General features: G+C 43.5%; 1 long non-coding RNA gene across 10 annotated transcripts in view; it reads right to left on the bottom strand.

Annotated features, from left to right (window-relative positions):
* The window catches only part of LOC116391879 (uncharacterized), an 81,347-nt gene that overhangs the window by 51,354 nt on the left and 6,011 nt on the right, over positions 1-23,982 (bottom strand). For 7 of the 10 annotated variants that reach the window (XR_004213285.1, XR_004213292.1, XR_004213290.1 and 4 more), the window contains exons 2-3: positions 22,948-23,006; positions 17,414-17,463 (exon numbers count right to left, since the gene is read on the bottom strand). This is a non-coding gene — a long non-coding RNA (uncharacterized LOC116391879). Of the gene's footprint in view, positions 1-17,413; positions 17,464-18,133; positions 22,198-22,947; positions 23,007-23,982 lie in introns of those variants that run through there. The other 3 variants (XR_004213293.1, XR_004213294.1, XR_004213289.1) reach the window with 2 other exon arrangements.

Raw genomic sequence — 23,982 nt, 5'->3', positions numbered from 1 at the left:
ATGTTCCTGATAATCCTGGCTTGTTCAGAACCTCATGAAATCTGTTTACGCATGTTGTCATGTACCCTGAAGCCCGTAAACTGAACTAAACTAAACCCTCTTCATTAGGAAGATATAGTGTTTTTAGATTGTTTTGATGTGGTCGGGGAGCAGACGGCCCATTGGCTAAGCATTGGAAAGAGCAGACAGACAGACAGTCCAAGCGGTTTAGCCTTGTTTAAAATTATTAATCCACTTCTAATTCCAGCTGGCCCCCTGGTAGCATAGAACCCCATCAAAAAAATCAGCGCCTCCATTGTGAGGCCTGGCAGAAGGGGACTGGGCGTATTTTTTCTGCTCCAATCAGTTTCTAGAGGGTTGGGCGATTAAAAAAAAAGAATCCCAAACCCCCCCTTCCTCGCACAGCGGGGGAATAACGGAATCATTAATTCCCCATTAATTTCAGAACCACCCCCCCTCCCCCGAAATGTCAACTCGATGCAGTGCCTTACACAAAATATAAAAGACAGCAGTGACAGACAGGAGCGACAAGTGCTTTTGGTTTCCCAAAAATTGTTGAAGGGCAACATCCCAAAACTCAACAAAATCAGTTTTGGGGAAAATACACCGTAATGTGATGTTTAACACCCAACATAACTAGAATACATACAGTGTGTAAACGTCTCAGTTATGGATGTGCAGGAACACGACTTGTGGTCCTGACATTTTAGCAGTTTCATAAAAGTTGATGTATTTTGGGATGTTTGGGTACTTTTGTTCTTCTGTAGAGAAGCTTTTTTTATGCATTTAAAGGTACTTGGTGTTGAAGCACTTAGGGAGGTGTCGTGCCTTTCTGGGGCTGATATATAAAGATACATCATCTGTAGTCGCTGCAGTTTGAAAGTTTTGGAAAAGGATGACATCTCAGTTGTCAGATGTAAAACCAATTATGCGATTGCACTTGGTTTAACACGTACATTTATATTCAAACAAACATCCAGTTTTTCAGACGGCAGGAAAAACAAATAAGGTCTTTGACTCTGAATGAACCAAATCACAATCGCAAACATGGTGGGCCACTTTCAGCTGCTTGCCAGGATTTGCAACTGGAATCTAATCTATTTTAGAAACTAACTGTTGGGTACAGCTTGTGTTTTCTGTCCTGTTTGTCTCCGTTTGCCATATGGTGACCGTTCCTCTTGACACATTAAGCAATTTAATAATTAGTAAGCAGTTTTTGTAACCAATTCACCTGCAGCATCGGCACCGACGATTTCAAGTGTTGTAAGTTTTCTCATGTCACTGTGAAATCTTAAAAAGTATTAATGGCCAGACTTATTATTTCATATACGACATAATGTGATAAATAATATGAAAACCAAACTGTTATGAAACTGTTATTAAAGGAATCGTGGTGATTAAGTTACTTCAAGAGTCATTTTACTATGACAGGTTTACATTATTCTGTGCAGGCAGTTCATAACTACAAGGGATGTTCAAGGCTGCTAACCTCACATAGAGCAGGGTGGCAGGAGGGGGGGGGGCAATGTCAAATCTGTAAAGGGGACGCACAGTGATGCACAAGCACCCAGCGACCGGATGGGTTTTGATTAGGAAGCATGGCCGGGCCCCAAGTATGGGCCCCTATCATCACTCTTTCATGAATACACACACACACACACACATACAGACGCACACACAGACACTCATGGGGCCATTATAGCTGTCTCTGCTCAGAGTGACAGCCTTTCATATCTGTCTGTCTCCAAGCCAAGTGGTTATCATCTATGCACCCAACCATTAGGAAATGTCACAAACACACAAGCTGGCGCGCGCGCACACACACACACACACACACACACACACACACAAACATGCATGCAAGTACATGCACATGAACACACACACTATTTTTTTCTTCTTCAGGAAATGAGGTCCAATTAGATGTAATCAATGGCGGATAAGTAAAAAGCATTTCAAAAAATTCAATGCTCTTAATTTTTTTTAATAGATTTTTCCACTAATTTCTCTCCCTCTCTCTATCTACCTCTCTCTCTCTCTATCTACCTCTCTCCCTCTCTCTCTCTCAGGGCGACTTTTGAGCACTCTGAGATTGACAGAACAAAAGAGATTGTTGTGGAGATACTAATTATTTAATGAATTCTTTATTTATTTTAAAAGTTCCCTGGGTGGCGATGTGCCCATGGCTGTTACAGTAGATGGAAAATTACAGGCTGGAAGACAGTGAGTGACACATGAACAGAAGCAGAGGGGCAGGGGGTGGGCCGTGCCATCCAAACATGCCCATGCCCTTAAAAGCCACGGCGACACCCCCACCTCCATGTGCCCCATTCCATTTCAACAAAACTGCCATATTAATCATGTGTGCTCACTTCAAATCCAGCTTCAATGTTTTTTTTTGTAACACTCCATTCAAAGTTCCAATTTCCAAGAAACAATCCTTAAAATGACAACCAATTTATTACCTCAGCGAGGGGCCGCATGTCCACTACAATGAATCTAAACCTAGAATATCAAAATGATGTGTCCTCTTCCCCCCAAAACCAATAAGTAGGGCATGGTGAGAGTAGGCCACTAAAGACCGGGTCATTATTGATTTGACAAGTAAGTGAATAATTCATCTCTCGTGGCAGGCATCAGCTGGGACAGCTGTTTACGGCTACTACTGTTACTATGAGAGACATATCCCAAATCTGACCTCTCCATGTCTTCCACCAGTCTGTTATGTGGTCTAGTATACTGTATTTCCCGTGTCCCACCTCTGTTGGCCTTCGTCACTCTATGGGAACTCCTCTTCTGGTCTCTGGTAATCATTTCAAATGTTCCATTTAAACCCAGATTTTGTATGATTTCCTCAGCCAAGTGCTGCTTAATTTACGATCATTTCCAGCTTCCCCGTAGCTCTTGGCCAGCGGGACACAAGGACAGCTTTATGCATGGGTGTAATTCACACACTCATTGGCACCGGCCCCAGCAACTGCCTGCTTCACAGAAATACTGATTTACACACTACCTCAGCAATAGAAGATATAAGGAAACAGATAGTTTTGATTGGCTGAGTCATGTCCGAAACTGTTGCCTGGTAAACACAGATGTGACTGTTGAGCTGTTAATATAAATCAGACATCCCCATTCGTGCCAGTACTATGCTGCTCGACGCATGAATAACTGCTAGTTAGTCAGCGGTTACGACATGCACAGTAGTGCAAATCTGCTATAAGTCAATCTTGTTAGTGCTAACAAAAACACAAGGGAGATGAAAAACAGCCCTTGTGGTGGTAACCTCGCTGAAAGGTCGTAGGCTGATTCCAGGAATTAACTCACTAATGCCCAGTGACCATCTGAGACTAACAAATCACTGGCCCAGCCATGACTTCATTTATCCTTCTTGATATTTTAAACAAGTATCACTTAAACACAGGCATTTCCTTTTCCTCATTTGGTTGCAGCCTCACAGGTTCTTCCAGTAAAATGTGAATGACATCCATTCTTTGAGAGAGAGAGACACACACACACACACACACACACACACACACACACACACACACACACACACACACATTGTGAGAAAATGACTAGGAGCTGAACAACCCTGAACTTAGCCCCAACTGAACACATTTAAAAAAAAAAAAAAAAAAAAAAACTACTGCAATTTATTCTACAGTAAAAGAACAGTCGTGCTCTTGACTAGAACTCTCGGGGTATGTTGAGCGGAGAAAGGCAGAGTTAGTTTCAATCTGTACTCGGACTACCTGCTGAGTTACCAGATCCCCAGCGAGTGTGAAGTCAAGCAGACTGCTTCTCTGACTCACGCTGCCTGCCACCACCTCCATGCTGCATCATGATTTATTCCCCGACAGCAAGACGCTGGGACTGCACGATTAAGACGCATCCTGCAAGATGACACCGATCACCTGGTGGAGGGAGACGTGTAAGACAAGCGTTTAGGCGCACACAAACACACACAGCCTCGGTACACCCACTGCTTGTGCTTATTCAGATGTAGTTACATTTATCCATGTACAGTACATACATGCACACACCAGTGCGCACACACAGCCTGCCTGCCTGCCAGTAAGTCAAGACACCGTAAAGAGTGTCAGAGCAGGCTGAAAGATGATGAGTTATGTGCTCGAGCTGTCTGTGACCTTTGCCGTTTGTCCATATGATATCACTCAGAGAGCAGGAAACCGTGGGACGCCTCAGTCCCAATCCTGCCACTCTGAACCTGCATACCAGTCTCAGACTATCTGCAGTTTGGGAGCACATACGGCTATCTAAAGACTACAGCTCTCGTTTGTTTTGCCATAAAGAAGTATACTTGAGAGCAACCGTGTGGCTTGAATAATCTCCTTTCTTTCTTGCTTCCTTTCTTCCTTCTATCTGCGTCTCCCTGCTGCCTCAAAACACACACACACACACACACACACACACACGCGGGGGCCACAGGGAACTCCAAGTTTCCATTCATGCTTCTCATTATCGGGGCATGTCGGTATTTTATGAGGCCGTGTAAACCGCTGAATTACTGCACTTTAAAATGCATCCTGACACTATTACGCGACCATGTTGATGGAAAGGCCTTTCATTGCTGGAGCGAGGACCTAAAATGGTGGACGACAAAAGAGCATGACTTGTTAATTATTTTTAACTGCCGGATAAAAATGATTATGAAGTAAGGCAGGATACACAAATGGCCGAGGCCACATCATAAAGTGCACCCCCCCGTCCTTGGGGAAAAACTAACTTTAGTTTTAGTTTGTTTTTCTTCTTTGATTAGAAAAACAAGTTTATTTCCTCTTTAAGAATGTACACCAGATTTTTCAATCTTGTGTCTTTTATTAGCAGATCATAAAATAAAAAAATGAAATTGCCTTAAATCAATAATGGTGTATTAAATGGTAATTAAAAATTCATTACATACATGCATACAATGTTTTCAATTATTTCTGACATGTTATATTAATTACAGCAATAATTGAAATTATTCATCCCAATTGTCTTTTCAATTTAATAGACAAGCATTTAATTAAGTGATTTTCCTAATTCAGACAGACACAAAGTGCTTCTGAGAAAAATCTGTGGATTTGTGTGTGTGTGCACGCGCGCGTGTGTGTTCCAACCAGAACAGTTTTCATGCCACGGACTTATTTTTTTTGTTGCATTAATGCATGGATCATAGCTACCGCTAATTAAAAGGTCGTTAAACACTAAAAATGTGTATACATATTTGTTAAACGTTTAATTCTGCTAGTATTAATACTATTAAGAATGAATCTGAATACTTTAAGTTACACAAAATGTCCTGCAGTTTTTTGATGAGATACAAAATTGTAATTATTTTGTTTCTCACATAGATAAGATTATCTGTCTCTCGTTCTCTCTCTCTCACACACGCGCACACACACACACACACACACACACAGTACATTTATGATGCTCACATGCTTATTTGACCAGTGCTATCATCAAAGCCGATTCCAATCTTTCCAATCTCTTCAGCATGCCCTGGGGTTTTCATCTGTATGCGTGTGTGGGTTTGTACGGACAAATGTACATGGGCGCGCGTTTGTACGCGCACATTTGCCTTCCTGCTCGCAGTGCGTGCATGCGTTTGTGCACAAGTGCGCGCACATATGTTGCGTGAGCGTCGCTCAGAGAGCCTTAGTGGCAGTATAGCTGTTGGTCGGCAGAGTGGTGACAATAAAAGGTGGCAGACCAGTCAAAACAAGCCCTGTTCTTCCAGGCTGGGCCAAAGTGCCGTTGAAGAGGTTCTTTTGAGGCGCCCTTAATGTGGTAAAGTGATCTCCTCCTCAATTGGGACACTCCAAGAGGCCATCCCTGACAATCAGAGCAAAAGCAAACTCCCTCCCCTCTCCCTCAGACTTGTCAGTTTACATCTAACCCTCAAGGCCACGATCCTGTGAGTAGATATCCCCCAACATAGCGGACTTCTACCTCCATAGAGAGAAAAAAAAGATTTTTATCAACATAAAATACTATACCAATACTCTTCTTTACCTCTTTCTATGTAACGTCACCCGGTTTGTTTACGTACCATTTGCATACAACACAATAATAACAATAAGTATCGACTGCATTTTGTTCAGATATTCTGAAAGCAGCCGCATCTATTTTTGACACACCGCTCTCACCTTTATGTCTACCATTGCTCTCTTGGTACCTGTTCCCCCTGTTATTTATCATATGTGGTGTGGATGTGGCCTCGGCTGCTCAACGCCAGACAGTGCTCAGAGCACGACAGCAGAGCCCAGTTGGCGTCCTGACAATTTGGCCGACAATACCAGAAGACTTAGCACTCACTTTTTACAAGGGCGGCCTCAAATTGCTTCTCTCTTTCTTTCTCTCTTTGGCGAGAGAGAGAGGCAAATTGAAACGGAACTTTATTGCAGGCCGTAGCCAGACATAGTTTGTAATAAGTATGGTTGCCCTGATCCAGATAAATAATCACCATCAAAGGAAACTGTCTGAAACACAGATTTGACCATTCTGGCCAACTCTCCGTAAAGCTGCCAAAGAAGAATGGAACTTTGGGCTCAACTTAAATGAAAAAGGGGGTTTCTTTTCTTCTTCTCACCCTATTCTAACTCTTCCTCTTTTCTCTCTTTACTTCTTCTTCTTCTTCTTGTCTGTTGAAACATGTGGTCAGCTGTTATGCTTCCATGTGGTCAGATGATCAAAGCTGGGGAGCAGCAGTAATTGTCCCCCGCTGAAGCCCTGCCCCGGCTGGGATCAGGATCCCAGCAGGTGGGGGGGACAGCCATGAGAACGGAGGGAGAGGGTGGAGGAACGCAAGAGGCCCTGCCTGGCAGAAATAAAGACTTCCTAAGGGCTGCTCTCTGACAACAGAGCCCCAAAGGGAGAGTGAAAAATGAAGCCTCCACACATTCGGAGGGGTTTTCACTCAGGGAAAGGGGCCGCCATCGGGGTGAACATTAGAGAGAGAGGGCAAGATGGAAAGCATAAGAGAATAGGATTATAATATTTGCTCAGAGCGAAGAGGAACAATTGTGCGCCCATTTCACAGTGTCCTTAGAACTGAGCCTGTGTCGAATCCAAGAAGGGATTTTTTTTTTTTTTGATGGTTCATGGAATATGGATGCTGTTTATTTCGCCTGCTAACCCCGACTTCTCTGGTCAAACACCTTCCACTGGCAAACACTATCGCTGGCAAAAAAATAAGAAAAACTACAGAAGTAAACCTGGCAGTCTTTCTTGTAGAACACACAATTGCATGAGCCACTCACATGGACGTAAACAGAAGACAGTCCACTCTTTCCTTTCACAAGCAAGCCAACAAACACATTATTATCATACACAAACAAAAACACACACACACACACACACACACACTGAGGGTGGGGGGGGGACCACGCATACCTCGGCCGGTCAGTGTTTACCTGAAGACCATAGGGAGCTGTGAAAGCTCACAAGTCGGGCTACTTTGCATGTACGTGGGAGCCCGCAAAACACTTCTCGCTGCTGTCCGTCATTTTGATTGCCCAGCACGACTCCTCCCCCCCCCCCCCCCCCCCCCCCCCCCCCCCCCCCCGGCCAGATGGCTTTTTTTTAACTGTCTGTGGGCTCTAGCACCTCTGCTCTACCACACTAAATCCCTGAGATGGCTGGGTGGAGCGGAGGGTTTGGGAGCTCTGCTCGGACAAATGGTTCGGAGGTAGCAGAGCAAATAAAACGGATTAAGAGGAGTCTTTTCACAGATACTTCAAAACTATTTTGGCGCAGAGCCTTGGACCCCCCCCCCCCTTCAATACTCCCCCTTGATAGGAGGAAAAAAATCAGACACCCACAAAGAAATTTTCAGAGCATACAGACCTTGTCTTTGGGGGATCTCAGATGGAAAGTAAATGTGTGCATTAGATGTAGATCCAAACATCAATAGTTGTATATGGAGCTGTAACAGAGGTCCGTAAATACATTATTTGTGTATTACAGCTGCAGCCCTTCGAAGGAGAGGATTTCTAAATATATAGAATTAATCCAGCAGAGTCAAGGTAATGAATCTTGTACGGTGGCTACTTTTGTATATGGTAGTGCTCAAGAATGTAATCCAACAGTACGACCAGTTAACTCATAACTCCGCTCATTAGTCCTCTTTCCTTTTGCATTAACAATAATGATATCAATTCTCTGACAAACGAAGTGTTTTATGCCCTGTGAGTGTATATATATATATATATATATATATATATATATAAATATATATATATATATAAATAGACATTTCTACAGCACAGAATGACTCATGCACCTCCATATATAAAGGGCTGTCATTTTCATAACAGCACCCTGTTAAAGCTGCCTGACACTGATTAAATGCTTTCAATTTTCTGACTGGAGTTTAAATAGTTTTTCATCCTTATTATATAAAACAGTTACTTTAAAGCATACTTTAAAGCATGTGAACTCCAAAGTGAAATATAGCCACAGTCAGGACACAGTGCATCAATAGAAAGTAATATGAAGGAAATCCAAATCACCTCTTGGCTCCATCGAGCCAAAGGTTAGATTCTTGACTCCCCGCTGTCTCCTGTCATTAGGTTGCTTGGCAACAGGCTACAAGCTATAATTAGCTTAGCAAAATTAAGATTTCCATTTTGTTAACACAAAAACACTTATCTGCAAAGTGTCACATGTTCACTGAAAGAGATTCTAAAGGCATGCATTGAAATATGAGTGATTTTTTTCCTTTTTTTTTTGAAGACTTGGCATGCTACGACTGTCGCCACTGAGTGAGATGTACAAGTGCAGCTGTTACAGCATACTTAATGAAAAATCATAAGATGGGGCATGATATCACCCTGTGAGCATCTGTCAAGTGTTATTCTCATATGTTCATAGCATACCAATTCAGAAACAGTCCAACGGTCCCTCCATCCCTCCATCCTCTTCATCACGCCTGCATACCTTCAGCAGGGAAAATGCCTTGAGGGGCATTAAACTGTTTATTTCTCCCTCCACTTCTTGTATGCATCCACCCACACTTTTCATGAAGTCTCAGGCCAGCAATCCAGTGTTTTTAATTCAAGGTGCCTTAAAGCACTGACTTCAATCAATTCTAGCTCCGCCGGCGTGCAAAGAGACAAAGCAGAAACGTTCACAGCTTCAATGCTGAGCCACTGAACTGCACTTAACCTCGCTTCCTGACGGTGGTACAGCCAGAGCATCCGCCCTCCGTCTATTATCCATCCTTCCATCATTTCATCAATCAATGTACCAGTACATCCCACAACCGCCACCTTTCATGGAGCCAGACATCCATTTATGACTTAAAGCTCCTGCTGACGTGTTACCAGGCAGCGACGACAGGGTCACCAGGATCACTCAATTAGCAGGGGCGACAAAAGACGCAGCAGGGTCCAGTGCAGCATCCCCCCACCCGACAGAACATCAGCCACCACAAGCAGGCGCCTGCCTGCGTGTAGATGTACCTAATACCAGTGCTTTTTCTATTGAAGCTGCTGAACTTTGATGTTTTATGCCAATATGTTTAAATTCATGCCAAACATTATTAAAGATGTCTCCCTCATGAAGGGCCTCAAAAAAGCATTCAGATCACCAATCCTGAAAAATGAAATTATCTTAGATTTAGCTCCATTTTTGGATGTGTATAGTATGGAATTCAACAAAAAGCTGTCTCCACAGCTCGTGGATTTCATCATTGGATAAAAGTTTGCTCGGTTGTTATGGTATCATAGAGCAACTGTCTTCTAAAAAATTACATTTACATATTACTTGTTTGTTTTGCCAAATATGATTTTGAGGGAAACGTAACTGCTGTCATTATGTTCAGTTGTGATGTGATTTCCAGTAAAATAAAAGCTACGTTCTTGACTCAAGAGACCAGGGGTGGCATCCTGACTCCTGCATGTTGTTACGTTTAGGCAACAAAAGGACTCTGGTTCCAGGTACGGAAAGATTGTAGTTTCAGTCGTGAGTTACAACAACGTAGACAAGACCTGTCTCCTGCTTCAAGTCACTGTAAACCTTTTCGATATTTAACTGAGACCACGATCTTGCACGACACATGTGAGTGCATAAAATATGTTAATCGTGCTTTAGTTGCCACAGGCAGATATTGTAGAGAGATTACTCATTATGTTGATTAAAAAATAGATGTTATTCGAGCATCATTGATTAATAATATAGTTTATACAATTATACAAAATGTGGAAAACTCCCATTCATTTCCCAGAGTCCAGGGTGACTTTTTCAAATGTCTTGTTTGGTCTCATCGACAGTCATAACACCAACATATTCAAAGCACGATGATATAAACCAGAGAAAAGCCATCGCAAAGTAGTGGGGTACTTTGCTTGTCAAACGACAAATTAATTCAGAGAAGCTTGTTTAAGAAAAACACATATTATTGCAGATCTGGAGGGCAGAGATCTAATAAATAAATAAAAACAATAGTGTTCATACAGGTTTAATCTTTAAGTGTATACATGTGAATGCAAAATCCTGCATGGATTCACCACAACACACAGATGTGCTCACACGTGTGCAGGTATCTGCACACACACCCTACACATCCTGTACGTATGTGTCTTTGTGTCTGTCTGTTCGTTATTCTACTTTTTCCCTCATCCTCTGTCAGTCTGTCAAGCCATCTGTGTGTATTTCCCCTTCGTGGCAACCTGCCTGCCTGCATTTCTCCCCCCCCCCCTCTTACTGTCCTATTTGCAGCAAAATGACTCCTGTCTAGATCAGTGCTCGGGATATTCCTCGCTGCAAAGAACACACATAACCCTGTGTGTGTTTTTGTGCATTCCCTGTTGAACGGATGCTTTTGAGTTGAGGATGCTGCAAGTTGAAGAGATATTGCCAGAGATAGAGGTGTCAGCGAGAATGGCAGCATTGTTAATTAAAACATTCCCCTTGATGGGTCTGCACCTCGGCTACGATATGTAGGGCAGTAGTAACATAAAATAGATGCCTTTGATTGTAGAATACACTCTCTCTCTCTCTCTCTCTCACACACACACACACACACACACACACGCACACGCGCGCACACACACACACACACACACACACACACGTACTATACTGAAACAGCGATGAAAATAAAAAGGTTTAGAGACTTAAAAAAGAAAACAACTCTCTTGAGTCTTTCAAAGGCTTTGTCTGTGTGCGTGCGTGTGTGTGTGTGTGTGTGTGTATGGTTCTAGACAAGTCATGAATCCATTGGAGGGGTTTTGGTAAGGATGATAGGACTCTTTAAGCTTCCAGCATCATTGAAGTTCTTGTATGCAGTGCTTTCCCTCAGTGATCATTGTCACTCACTTCCATCCAGGCAGGAAAAATTGACATATTTACTAGAGCATTCAAACCAGTAATAATAACAACAACAACAGCAGCAGCAACAACAACAACTAGGAGGGCAACGAATAAGGAGTGGCAGCTGACTGTTACTATGGAAAACGTGTAGATGAAGTCCACCATTTCACCTCTTACCTGTCGTTTTATTTTCTTCCTTTCCAATATGGAAGAAGTTGAAACAGTGAACACGATTCAGCTGACCTAATAATGAAACGGGGATGTTATTGGAAATCAAAAGAGAGCAAGGTTGCTGAGGGAAAGCTGGTAGAGCAATGAGGCTTCCACAGCAAAACCCTGTACACAAATAGAAAATGTATTTCATAGAGGCAATAAACTCTGCAGCGTTACAGTCTCTAAGATCTCAGTTTTGTTCTCTTTGGCGGCACCGATGGCGAAGAGGGGTAATTGCAGGCGTGTGTTTTGATTGCCGCTTGAGATTTTTCCTGGGAACGTCGCCACAGCCACCCAGCTCGTAATACTGCAAATTCAGCTTTGTGCTAATTTGCTAATTTGTGATTCAACAGCCATATATTTAAATGAAAATCTTTGGGATTATTACTTTAATTAATGCATTTGAACAGTGTGCAAAACATTCGGTGGCAATAGGGGGTCCCCCACATAGAGCTACAGTGTTTTGTAATTTGAATAATGAATACTGCTGTACATTTTAAAGTTGTTTGACATTTTTGTGCAAGTGACAAATCCTTTTTTAAAGATTTTTTTTCCCCAGAGACCCCACGAAATTTTGCAGTTGAGGCTTCCAGGGGGTCTCAAGTGTCCATCAGGGGGTCTCGGATTTCAAACACTGCATTTGACCTTGCACATTTTGAAGACCCAAATGCAAGACAAACAGCAGGTCAAAGCATTGCAACAGCTGGCGCCACAATTCACGCATACTTCTACAGCTGCTCTCATTCAGCACATGAATACAACCGTCAGTGACGCATTTAAATAAACACCCCACAGAGACCAATGGACTTTATGCCATTAATTGTATTTGCATGGTGCAATTCAAATTTTGTTTTTCCTCTGACTTCTCCTCCTCCAAGCTCTCATCATACACCGAGCAGGTATCGCAAGTTAACACTTCACTAATGGTAGCCTTTTGGTGGCCAGTAATTGCCCAATGATTATCTTTACACTCCGCAAACAGTCACACGTCACCTTGTGTCTCCACAGAGCTGACAAACTGGCCGATGAAGGGCTGGTTTGGACGGTAGGTGCTGGGCAGGCCGATAAAAGAAAATACCTGGAGTCAGCTGGTCACTGAAATAACTTGTTAATGCAAGGACTGAAAGTAGATGCTCGGTCAGGAGGAGTTCACAGAGTAGAATGGTTGTACTGCAACCACTTACCTATTTAACCTATCAACCTGTTCACTTTCTTGCCAAGAGCTAGAAGATTGACCTCGCTCTCATGTCTGTGCATTGACTATGGAACTAAATTGGGAAGTCAATAAACTAAGCACAGCATCAAGACTGGAAGCAACTTACTCAAGTTAAAGTACTCCTTTCACACTATTTTATTCCCTCTCGATAGACAGTGAGATTTGGAAAAAAAATGTGTCCAAGTTAAGTTCTGTACGGCTAAAAAAAACAGAAAAATATGACAAATGAAGATATAACTTCCTTGGTGGAGAGATTTCAAGTAAAAGGTAAATGTACAAATTCAAAACACTCAAGCAAGATGTTTTCAGTTAAAGGAACAACTCCATGTACAGCTGTAACTTTGCTCCTGTGGAGGAGTGCAGACGACAGGGCTGCACGACACCCCTATCTGTTGACTCTACACGTGCGTAGTGTTTAATTGGCTGTAATCCAATTGAGGGATACGGCTTCCTGTTAAGAGAGGTGCAAAGGGTCGAAATAAACAGCTTACAAGACTATTAAACACTAGAGACGCAGCCTACAGCCTATATGAAGTCAAACCCCTGACCTTCCTAACACACTGAGCACCAGTCTACTTCACAGGTGTGACCTGACCTCCGGGGGCTGCTTCACGTTTGTGCTACTCTAGCTTTGTTCTATCTATGAAAGACTTTTTCCTCATTATTAAAGCAGAGCAAATAGGAAAAGGGACACAGAGAGAGGCGGGAAATTGAAAGGGTGAAGGCAAAAGGACACGCAGCATCAGAGGAGAGACAATTTTGGTCGTATCTTATCTCACTTTTATCGTATCTTGCCCCCAAATTGGCGTTTTCAAGGGAGATCAAAAAGTATGGCAAGCATGTGTTTCTAACTAGAACTGCAGCGCACGCACAAAACCTGATGTTATTAGGTCATTATGATAGTGACCTCTTTCTCCCATCAAAGCCCCCGTTTCAAACTCATCCATGAGCCAAAGGTGTCAGCTAGCAAAGACTCTCTCCAAACCTCATCCAATCATCCAGCCCCCTATCCTGCAGATTAATGAAATTCAGTATATACATGATTTAGAACAATTGGTCTGACAGGAACAACAGTTGGTTGATGCAGAAGGCATGGGCTTTTTTGAGGAATAAAGAAAGCTGAATGGTCAAAAAAAGACTGATTGGAACATGGCTAAAAACCATGGCAACAGACTCCTTAGTAAACAGTTTATGGAAGCCCAGTAGGAAACCCGGTGGTTGGGTAAAGACAGCCTTGTGCTAATCAGTGCATACCAACACCTCCAGAGCCCAAACCTCCATGAATTTCTCAGGAACAGATGTGTCAACGGTGCCTGCTGTGTCTAAGCCAATCAGAACTGTGTTACTCAAAGAGAATGGTTGCATAAATTACTGTGCGAGTGGATGCACATATGCATTAGTGGTGTACACTATGTTTTATATTCAAACATCCAGTTAGAATGGAAAGCTTCTCTCCATCAGTTGAAATAAAAAAGGACAACTCCTGTATCGTTGGTCAGAGTCAACTTCTCTCTTGTCTTTGTGCCAAGTACCACCTGAAGTCAAAGAGGACAAACTCCAGTGAACTCTGGTATAACTGTTGAATTCAAATTACAAAAAAAAAACACCAAGGATTACATACAAGTCTTTTCAAATTCCACACCAAGGAGATTATTTTGCATCTGGCAAATCAGAAAAAGAGCAAATGGATAAGAAAATGTGAGAGACACTTAAAACTATAAGTTCAAAGAAAAAAAAAAAAAGCATCTTGATCTTTCTAAGGAGTCCCGTCGTTAAATATAACGTTGCCACTCGCTACACTGTGATCAATAAGCCAGCAGCAGAAAGTCCGAAGCAATCTTACAGGGTACACTACAAACGCAACTCATCTAATCATCTTCAAAGATTCGTAACCCAACACAAACCCTGAGACCAGCTCTGAATCAAAGACCATCACCCTCCAAGCAACAGGCCGACGCAGCACAAGTGCATCCATGTACGCAAACACAGTTGCAGTTGCACATGAACTCACACCTACTAAGCAACTTTTAGCCTCAGTCACAGCCTGCTCTGCTCCTGAAGTAACCCAAGATGTATAATTCACTCCAATCATCTATCAAAATAATCATCCGCTGGGGCAACCGGAGAAGCTTGGCAGTGAAGTGACACATCTGAGGTCAAGGGGAATCATCTTTCAGGGGCCGCTCCACAATGTGGGTTGTTGCCAAGCTGCGGCGCTGGATGGTGAGGCGGCCATGGCGACGGTGGAGAGGGGACAGGGGAAAGGGGGGGGGGAGTAGGCATGGTGGTGTTGGTGGAAGGGGGGGCTGCCAGTGCAGATGCCCGCAGACAGACAGCCTTGCCTGAGAGACACGAGAGCTGCCGGAGCCTCAGACAGCTCGCTCCATCACCCCCTCCAACTACCCCTCCCCTCGCGTTGCCATCTGTGAAGCACACACACGTGTACACACACGCGCACACACACATAAAGAAAGACGGCACCACTAACCAACAGGCCCAGGGACACTTAGCCACGTTAGCAGCCTTACTAAGACCGCTGTGCCGGGTAACTGCTGACAAGCTTTAAAAAGACAGAGAGAGTGAGAGTTAAAGAGGGAGGGAGGCAGAGCTGCTGAGCCAGATGGTGGGTCTAAGCTAAGCTCAGCACCGAAGAAGATTGAGATATCAGCCAGGTGAATTCTCCTCCGGATTTTTTGACAGGTGGGCAGAGAAGAGCCGTCTGGGCTCGACAGTGCTGCCATGTTTTCAATAAGCACTGCTGCGTGTCCTACCGTGTGGCATGTGCAGCCGCGCTGATAGTGCGGCCATTTTTGTGTGTGAATATTTATGCGTGTCTGTTATTCTGCTTCTGCGTGTCCATATGGGAAGTATGTGCGCGTGTATGGTCACATTGTTTATTTTTTCAATGCATGTGCCTCATTGTATAGTATGGTACGACTTGGCAGTTCAGCCGGGCACTTGCTTCAATTACAGCGGATGTTGTTGTCAAGTGTAATGACAGAGTTAGGGCCTCTAATAGGCCACACTGTCACTGAGAGGATATAAACTACTGTTTTCAGGATTCCTCACATCTCCTTTCTTCTCTCCTCTCTGTATTCTTACTCTTCCCTCTCGCCTTTTCTACTCTTGGCTTTTATTTTTACTTCTCTCCTCTCTTTTAAAGTCCTGATCTGGAATCAGTCATGTAGACTCATCCATCCATTGTGGTTGAAGAAGCCCAGCTTGTATCCACGGATTGTGGATTGGGATCGTAATAATTTCACTTTAAATTTCGCACTGATGTTGATCTCTTTGATGGCGGCAGAGGTGTAATGGAATATCATCTGGAAAAAGAATGAAATATTTCTACACTTTGATTTATTATTCAATCAAAGGAGTATGCCATGACAACTGTTGCAGACAAAAACAACAACAGTAAATATGAGTCTGCTTTTATCACAATTTGGGGATTGTGGGACAGCAAATCTCAAGGAACTGTAACCCTTAATCAATTCCCGCTCAGACTTCAAACTGGCTGAAAATCCTGCATCAGTGAATCTTTTCTCATCTGATTGAAGACGTTGAAAATCGGAGTTAGGACGGGGCTCGCTTTGGGCTAAACTAGTTGACAAACTGAAAATGTATTTAAGAGCAGTCTTAATCGTTTAACAGTGGGTAGCTACGGCATCGATCTGGAATTGAGAGTCAAATCTGCCATTAACGATTAATGATTACTCTAGGAGAGGCAAATGCATTTTGTGATCACTTCGGTGAATGGAGACAGTGCAGATTTGTTCATAGAGGGTAAAAGTGCTCTTGCGCTGATGAACCGTGTAGACACACACGCACACACACACACACACACACACACACACACACATTTGTGTGCACACAGTTGCATTGGCTCCACTCTGTAATGCATCCAATATGTGGAGCTATTGGCCAGCGCTCCAGTAGGCAAGCTACATGGCACACAGAAATCTGCACGCTAGTCCTCTGCATGCAGCCCACTCCCCAACCCCCCACGGACACACACACACATATCGACAGTAAACACACTTGCACACACATCAATCCAGCTGTGACTCTTGGACATAATCCAAGTTGCCTGTCTGGTTTGTGGTGCAAGGTGGCGTCTGCGTGCAAGAGATTATCTTCTGTCATAAAAAAAAAAAAAAGAGGACAATCAGCGATCATTGTTGCACAGACGCAATCCAGAGACGAGGTGAACACAGAAAGCCACTCTGAAGAATGGCAGAACAATAGAACACAATTGAGAATTGGAGAACAAGAGAGAGACAGTAAGCGACTGACAGAAAACATGACCGAGACTAACAGAAAAGCAGGCAGTCGTTGAATCATTCTCACACACAGAGCTTTGGCCCAGATCAGCCAGAGAGATAAAGGAAGAGGATTACACTGGCTGAAAGACTTGGAAGTAACCTGAGTCTCCTCTGACTCTCTGCCACTTCTACAAAGTCACCTCTGACAATGGAACTATCTGTTAGTAGAGGGATAGATCAAAAACACACAAGTACATTTGGGAAGTACTCCTTAAGTGATGTGTGTTTAAATGTCCCAAAATCAAACATAAAGAGATGTATGGCACAGAAAAGTGGGGTTGACTAATGAGGAAAACTGGAATAATATATTCTTGATGGTTACAGTGTGAACAGGACTCACCGGTTCGATGCTATCCAGAGCTGTACGTGCCACAGGAAGACAATCAGTGTCTGTTAGGTTTAAGGACAAACGACAATCATAGTTAGTTTCACCTTAAAGGGATTGTTTTACAGCTTTGGTCTTATTTGCATGATTTTGGCCATCATTTGTATCCATTAGGATAACACTGGATTTACCAAAGTAAAATGCTGAGGTTTTGGAAAAACAGCACATTCGGTACAACAAAGTGTCACAAGGTAAGAATGATCAGGCAGGTTGTAGAGCAGGTTGTAGAGCAGGGAATATTTTAGCCAGCCCATCTAAAACACTTAATTTGAGGACAGAAAAGAAGTGCAAACGAGCTAACAATCCCTTAATGCACAGGAAAACTGAGTGCCTACATAGTAGGTCAAAGTTAAAGTTAAAAATGTGTCTGTAAACTGACAGATTCACCTTCCGAAATAAGTGTGGCTAATCTGGAAATTTGTTTCAAACATGTATGAATGACAGCATGTGTGTTTCTGTAGTTGCTGCCAACAGAAATGGAGGCCGCAGCCACAAACATGTGACCCAGGTTGTCTTAAAATGTTCCCCCTCTGAGCTCTAATCTGAACTTTCATGTCATCTACCCGACATTAAACAGTCCAGACAGTGGGCTATTTGTTTCTTAAACAGGAAATATCACATAACTTATGGGATATTTTAACACCTTTATTTAATTAGCATGTTTGCTTGTCTTACCTCTCCTCTAGGCAGCACATAAACATGCTGCTTTAGAACCAGGAAGTGCCAAACCAGTCTTAGCCTATTAGGACTCCTTTTATGATGGTGTTCCTGGGGGAATGCACCAAATGTGGTATAAGTGTGGGGGGGGGCATTTTCTCAAAATGCATTTTCTCAAACGCTTCATTAGAAAATATATATTGAGTTTTCAAGTAGTTCTGATTATACTTTTTGATATGTTTAGTGTGATTTTGTGTCTGCTAATCATCATATTTATCTGTTGAGAAACTGATAAATCATAGTTATGAGGTAATTGATTTGTTAATTGGTATTTCCTGAAGTGGGGGGAGGGTCAGAACTTAAAGGGCCTTCTCTTAAGAATATAGATTTCCTTGTGTAGTTCTGTCACTTGAAATAGATTTGAAATATTGAAATGGAAATGATTTGTACATTTTCTTCTTGGATGAACAAGTAAGAACAATATATAAACTCATAAAATCCCTCTCAATCATCACTTATGAGTATTTGATCATTTTGGTGTGTAGAAAGCTATGAAAACGGCGTCAAAAAAACACGCACACGTTAAGGCATACAGCTTATTTATTAAACACTGGTATTGGAAGCTCGATCCAAAATGAGAATCTGGGGTTGGCTTTTAGGAGCACCCTAACCGCAGTCAAGAACATACAATTCTATGAGGGGCCAACTTTGAATGTTGTGTTTACAAATCGCCACCAATAAATCCTCCTCATTCAGCCTTAAGCAAAGTATAGTGGCCTGACCATCAGTGCCAACCCACACTGCCACACTGCTAGTGAGGCTAAAAGTTTTTGTAATATCCCGAATAAATGAGCTGTGAGTAAAGGTTTGCATCTTTTTTTTTGTTTTAAAGTCACTTCTTGAGGCGGCATTGAGATTTCATATGCCTCTCCGGTAGCAGCTGGGTGTCAGTGACGCTGCTTTCTGATGACCTTAAATAGCTTATTGATTTCGGCGGAAGCAGGAATGGACAGACTGCAGTGTTTTTTTTTTTCCCTGCCCACCTCCTTTGTGTTTTTCCTCTTCCAAGGCTTTGAAATTATCAGGGTCAGATTTATTGTGAAAAAAACACTTGTTTACTCACTCTGCCTTCTGCTGAAAATAAAAACATACACACATAAACAGCCCTTGCTATGTTGTGTGTCTGCTGTGTGTTAGTGGGGTAGCCATGGAGTTACTTATCCCAAAGGGTCAAAGGCATAATGGTTATAATCTCCTTGTGGACAACCTTCTCACTCAACAACACTGCTACTTTTAACAAAGAGCCTGGCCTCAGCCCTCAGCTGCCGCTGCCCCTCCTTGGCTTCCACCAGCAGACCTTAAACGGCTGGTCCATTGTCGTACTGACTATCGACTAGTTAGATGAATTCAAATTTCACATGTCAATTAAATGAGTGTTGCCCTAGTGATTAGCAGATCCCACTAATTGTCGCTCCCTCAATCCCTCCTCCTCTTTTCTCCAAATTTTTTTTTTTTGCCTCCTTCCCCTCCTCCTCTTGCTCTCCTGCCATTTTCCACATGGAGGAGCAGGGAATGGGGCTTTGTGCCGTTGGGCCCCATGCCCCATGTCAAAGATGGCTCCTCAGCCTCTTCCCCCAGCACGCTCCTCTGAGACTCCCAGATCCTCTCTCTCAACTCTGGGGTGTAAGGAAGATGGACATAAAGGGTGTGTGTGTGTGTGTGTGTGTTTATGTGTTTGGGGGGCACATATAGATCACACAAGTGTGAAGAAGTATATAGGGTTGAGTGGATATGCATTTCATCCTGTTTAGGGCCACAGCATCAGGACGCAGGACAGGATGCTCGGAGACATCCAGCGCTACAATCCCTCGCGCACCTAACAGACATGTACACGGAGACGCGGCCGACGTGACGCACACTCCCACACGTGCACCCTGGCAGATAATTACCCCAACAGCCTCTGGAGAGCAGAACGCCCATGTGGGCCCCATAACCGCTTTAGACAAGGGCCATGGCACACCCAAGAACCCCCTTCTTTGTCCATCTCCCAAGCTATGTGTTTGTTTTGCTTGACTCAATGAACTTGATGTGTGGATCTTCACGGCATTGTGTTCCCTGTGCATCCCAGCGGCATTGAGAAATGGCAAATCAAGCCATGAAACAACTCTGGAAATGCAATATACAAATGCTGCCCCCTTCAATATATCATGATATTCTTCTTGGTTTTTTTTCTCAGAGGCAACCCTCTTGGGGTTTCTGCTACAAAAAAAGTGTACACCTTCACTTTTATTGTAAAACAAAAGCACAAATTCACACTAAATCAAGTAGGTGTAAAGTTATAGAAGTTACGAAGAAGTACGCTTTATTGTCTCATCCAATGCACAACATTTTTCTTAAAAACTATACACTATTAAATATTTTGTCCATACTTCCCTGCTTATTAATATTAATATTTCAATCCTTGAGCAAATAAACTCTTACGGTCACAAAGTTGTTTGCCTCCAGCAAACGACTTTCAAGTACAAGATCTTCATGAAATGACTGCATGTTTAGTGAGTCACCCTTTTCATTTCTAACGTAAGTAGTTACTGCAGGTGCTGGATGAATGAATTGAAGTAAAAACTGGACTATTTCCCGCATGAACATCAATACACCCACACACATATGCCCTGCTCTGATCACTTTGACAAATGTGTCATGTCGGAGCTGTTTGAGAACTCTAAAATATTGGGATTTTAAAACCTTTGAAAGGAAGCAAGACAGAAAACTCTCCTCAAGTCTTAAGAGGAGCTCTAATCATCCCTCATCACAATTAAACACAGCGGACAGCAGCTCCAAACACTGGGTGACATTTTAAAATTGTGTGAATGGACCCTACCCCCAGCAGCCCCCCCCCTGTCACCTAATGTTCAACCCTAACCAAGCATCACACAGACCTACATTCACAGCTACAATGGAAAACACTGCAGCAGGCCAGTCCAGCCCAGACGGTTTCGTTTGCACTTTATCAGACCATACAAAACAGCAACGCCTCATTGAGCCACAATTTGCTGCTAGTTTCCTACAAGAAGCAAAACAAAGAATGGGGCGGCCTGGCCGTCCTTTTTGTGCCAAAGCAGCGGACCAGAGAGAACACACACACACACACACACACACATATACACACAGCCAGACTCGTGGAAGTATAGACAGAGAGGGAAAAAAGTGAGAGCAGCAGAACAACACACTCCAGACCACATCTGTCACATCCTTTAAAGTACAACACGAGTAGGCTGCTGAGCTGTATGGCCTTTTCACTCAAAGTAAAAAACAGTGACATTACACACCTACGACACAACCAACTGTGTTGAATAGACTTTGCATATACAAATGCATGTTCATCAACTGCAACTTTTATTTCTCACAGAGGTCTTGCTGCAGCAGCTACGGGACAGAACAATGGCTTGTCCTCATGACGGGGTCACGGCCATGGCAGCGTTTAAAAACCGCTTGGGGATAAAATACTTCTGTTGGGGCAATGGTTCTCCTTCCACCTCCCTCTGCTTCCCCGTCTCAGTCCCTCCTCCTCTCTCGTTGTCTCTCTCACTCTTCCTCTCTAGTTTTACTACCACGATAATTCTTGAGTGAGTAAGCGAGTGTGTTCTATGTGCGTGAGCCAGTCAAGGCTGAAGTCCTGTTTATGCATTTGTGTAGTCATGCGAGAGCGCGTGTGAATGAGTGTGTCGCTCGTGGATGAGTGCTGCGGCAGCGAGTGTGCTGAGGGAGACAGAAGTCTGCAAAGCCAGAGGGGGCTTGCTTACAGTCAGGTTATCAAACAGGCGAAAAAACCCACAGCTAGGAGTTCAGCTGCGTCGGGCTCTGCACACACACAACACGGGCAAATTAAAAGAAACCCCGCAACCGCCGCAATTATCTTTGGAATGAGGGTAATGCAATTGACACAACAACATCTGAAGGAGAAAGGCTCCACATATCCAAATAAACAAAAGGCAAAGAGCTGCTTTACAATGCATACACAAGACCAGATTCATTAGCATACAAACTGAGATCAGAAGGCGTTCTCAAGTTCAGTACATCACAGCCTTCTCCTTAAAGAATTCCTTATCAGAGTACAGTCAAGTGCAGCCTGCACCACCCCCCCCCCCCCCCCCCCCCCCCCCAATTGCCATGACAACGCTGAAGAAGTTCAACTACACTGACAAAACGGTGCGGATGATTTACTGATTGTGCCTTGTGTGTGCTGGCCTCCCTTTTCCACCTAACCCCACCCCAACCCTGCTACAGCCTCTCCTAGCACGCAGCTGTTGGTCCTGGTGAAGGATGGGCGTGAGTTGTTTTGTCTGCCTTCGTGCGGATAAATAAATGATGAGAGCGTTGGATCTTTGGGACGGGGCTAGGCTGCTGGTCTGTCCCGCTGCGGCTTTTCTGTCCTGTCAACAAGGCCAAAAAAAAAAAAAAGGGTCCGAGATTACTGCTAATTGGAAGTGGCGAGGTGATCTGATGACACTGCAGGGATACTTTGGTTTGTCACAATGTGTAAAGGCCCTCGCATTTCAAGGGTGGCTGCCTTCAAGGAGGAGTTAATCAATGCACAGCTTAACGCAGACGACTCAGGACAGAGCACAGTTGCTGGTCCCGGGGTAACTGAGGTTGAAATCAGCGAGACATTTCAGGAAGACGCTTACTTCAACCCGCTGACTTTGACGCTATTACAACACAACACCTCTACCTTCAGCCATACATCATACAAGAAACTATACCAATATTTTTTGTCAACCCTGTCATTTAGGGCCGACAAGGCAGCAGACAAGCACATGATTTGGGTGTTTTACCTCAGCCATAACTGGATAGCAGACAGCAGCACATCCTGCAGACAGTCACGATAGAGAGCCTGTAAAAGAGAAGATAAAAATGCATAAGCTCGGAACATCAATCATGGTCCTTCGAAAGTGTTTCCATACGCAATCGATTTCCACAGTATCTTCACGCCCTACAGCACATACGATACTATTTCCCAACGACTTTCTTCACGCTCACGAAGACATTTGATATGGGACACAGGAAGATGGAGGAGGAAAACATATATGTGTGTATATCTAGGTACATGCCAGCACCCAAACATGTCATAGGTTCACATCTAATTCCCTTCTGAAGTAAAAGGCATCCGACATAATATCTGTGTCGAAACCTCTCTCTCTTTTTCTTTTTCTTTTTCACGTACTCTCTCTCACTCACTCACACACATGCACATGAACCGCCAGCCTTTACGGTGCGCTACACTGACTTGTAAAGTTGTGATTTACACTTGTGTACCAAAAACAGCTTGAGACAAACAAACACATTAAAATCCCAAATGCTGAGGTCTTCAAAGTGTGCCAGCAGTTGGGCTAATTTATTGAGGCACCCTAAATGTAATAGTGAGGCAAAAAGTAGTTGTTAAAAGTTTGTGCACCAAACAACCATTTTGTTTTTTTCTTTATATAATATACTTAAACTACAAGGAGAACTTTTTCAACCGCAACTTTTTCTTGGATCCTCTATCACACGTGAACCCTGGGTCGCATGCATGTGCTCCCAGACCACCTTTGGTGCGTCCCTTGGTGAAATTAAGACCTTTAGAAACCAATTTACATTGTAAACACACCATGCAAATCTTGTTTACCATGTTGGGGGTCTGCAGACATGGTGGTTGCAGGTCTGAGGACGGAGATCTATAGGGAATCTCCCTGGACCACCACACAGACATGAACACACAGTACCCACCCTGCACCCACTAACTGCATGCCCCCCCCCCCCCCCCCCCCCAGACCCCCACCCCCCCCCCCCCCCCCCCCCCGGGGGCGGAAGGTCTTAATTTCAACAAGGGG

This window comes from Anarrhichthys ocellatus, unplaced genomic scaffold (assembly GCF_004355925.1).
Source record: "Anarrhichthys ocellatus isolate YVR2014 unplaced genomic scaffold, GSC_Weel_1.0 scaffold27, whole genome shotgun sequence".
Taxonomy (NCBI): domain Eukaryota; kingdom Metazoa; phylum Chordata; class Actinopteri; order Perciformes; family Anarhichadidae; genus Anarrhichthys; species Anarrhichthys ocellatus.
This window is presented reverse-complemented; position numbering and strand designations above follow the sequence as displayed.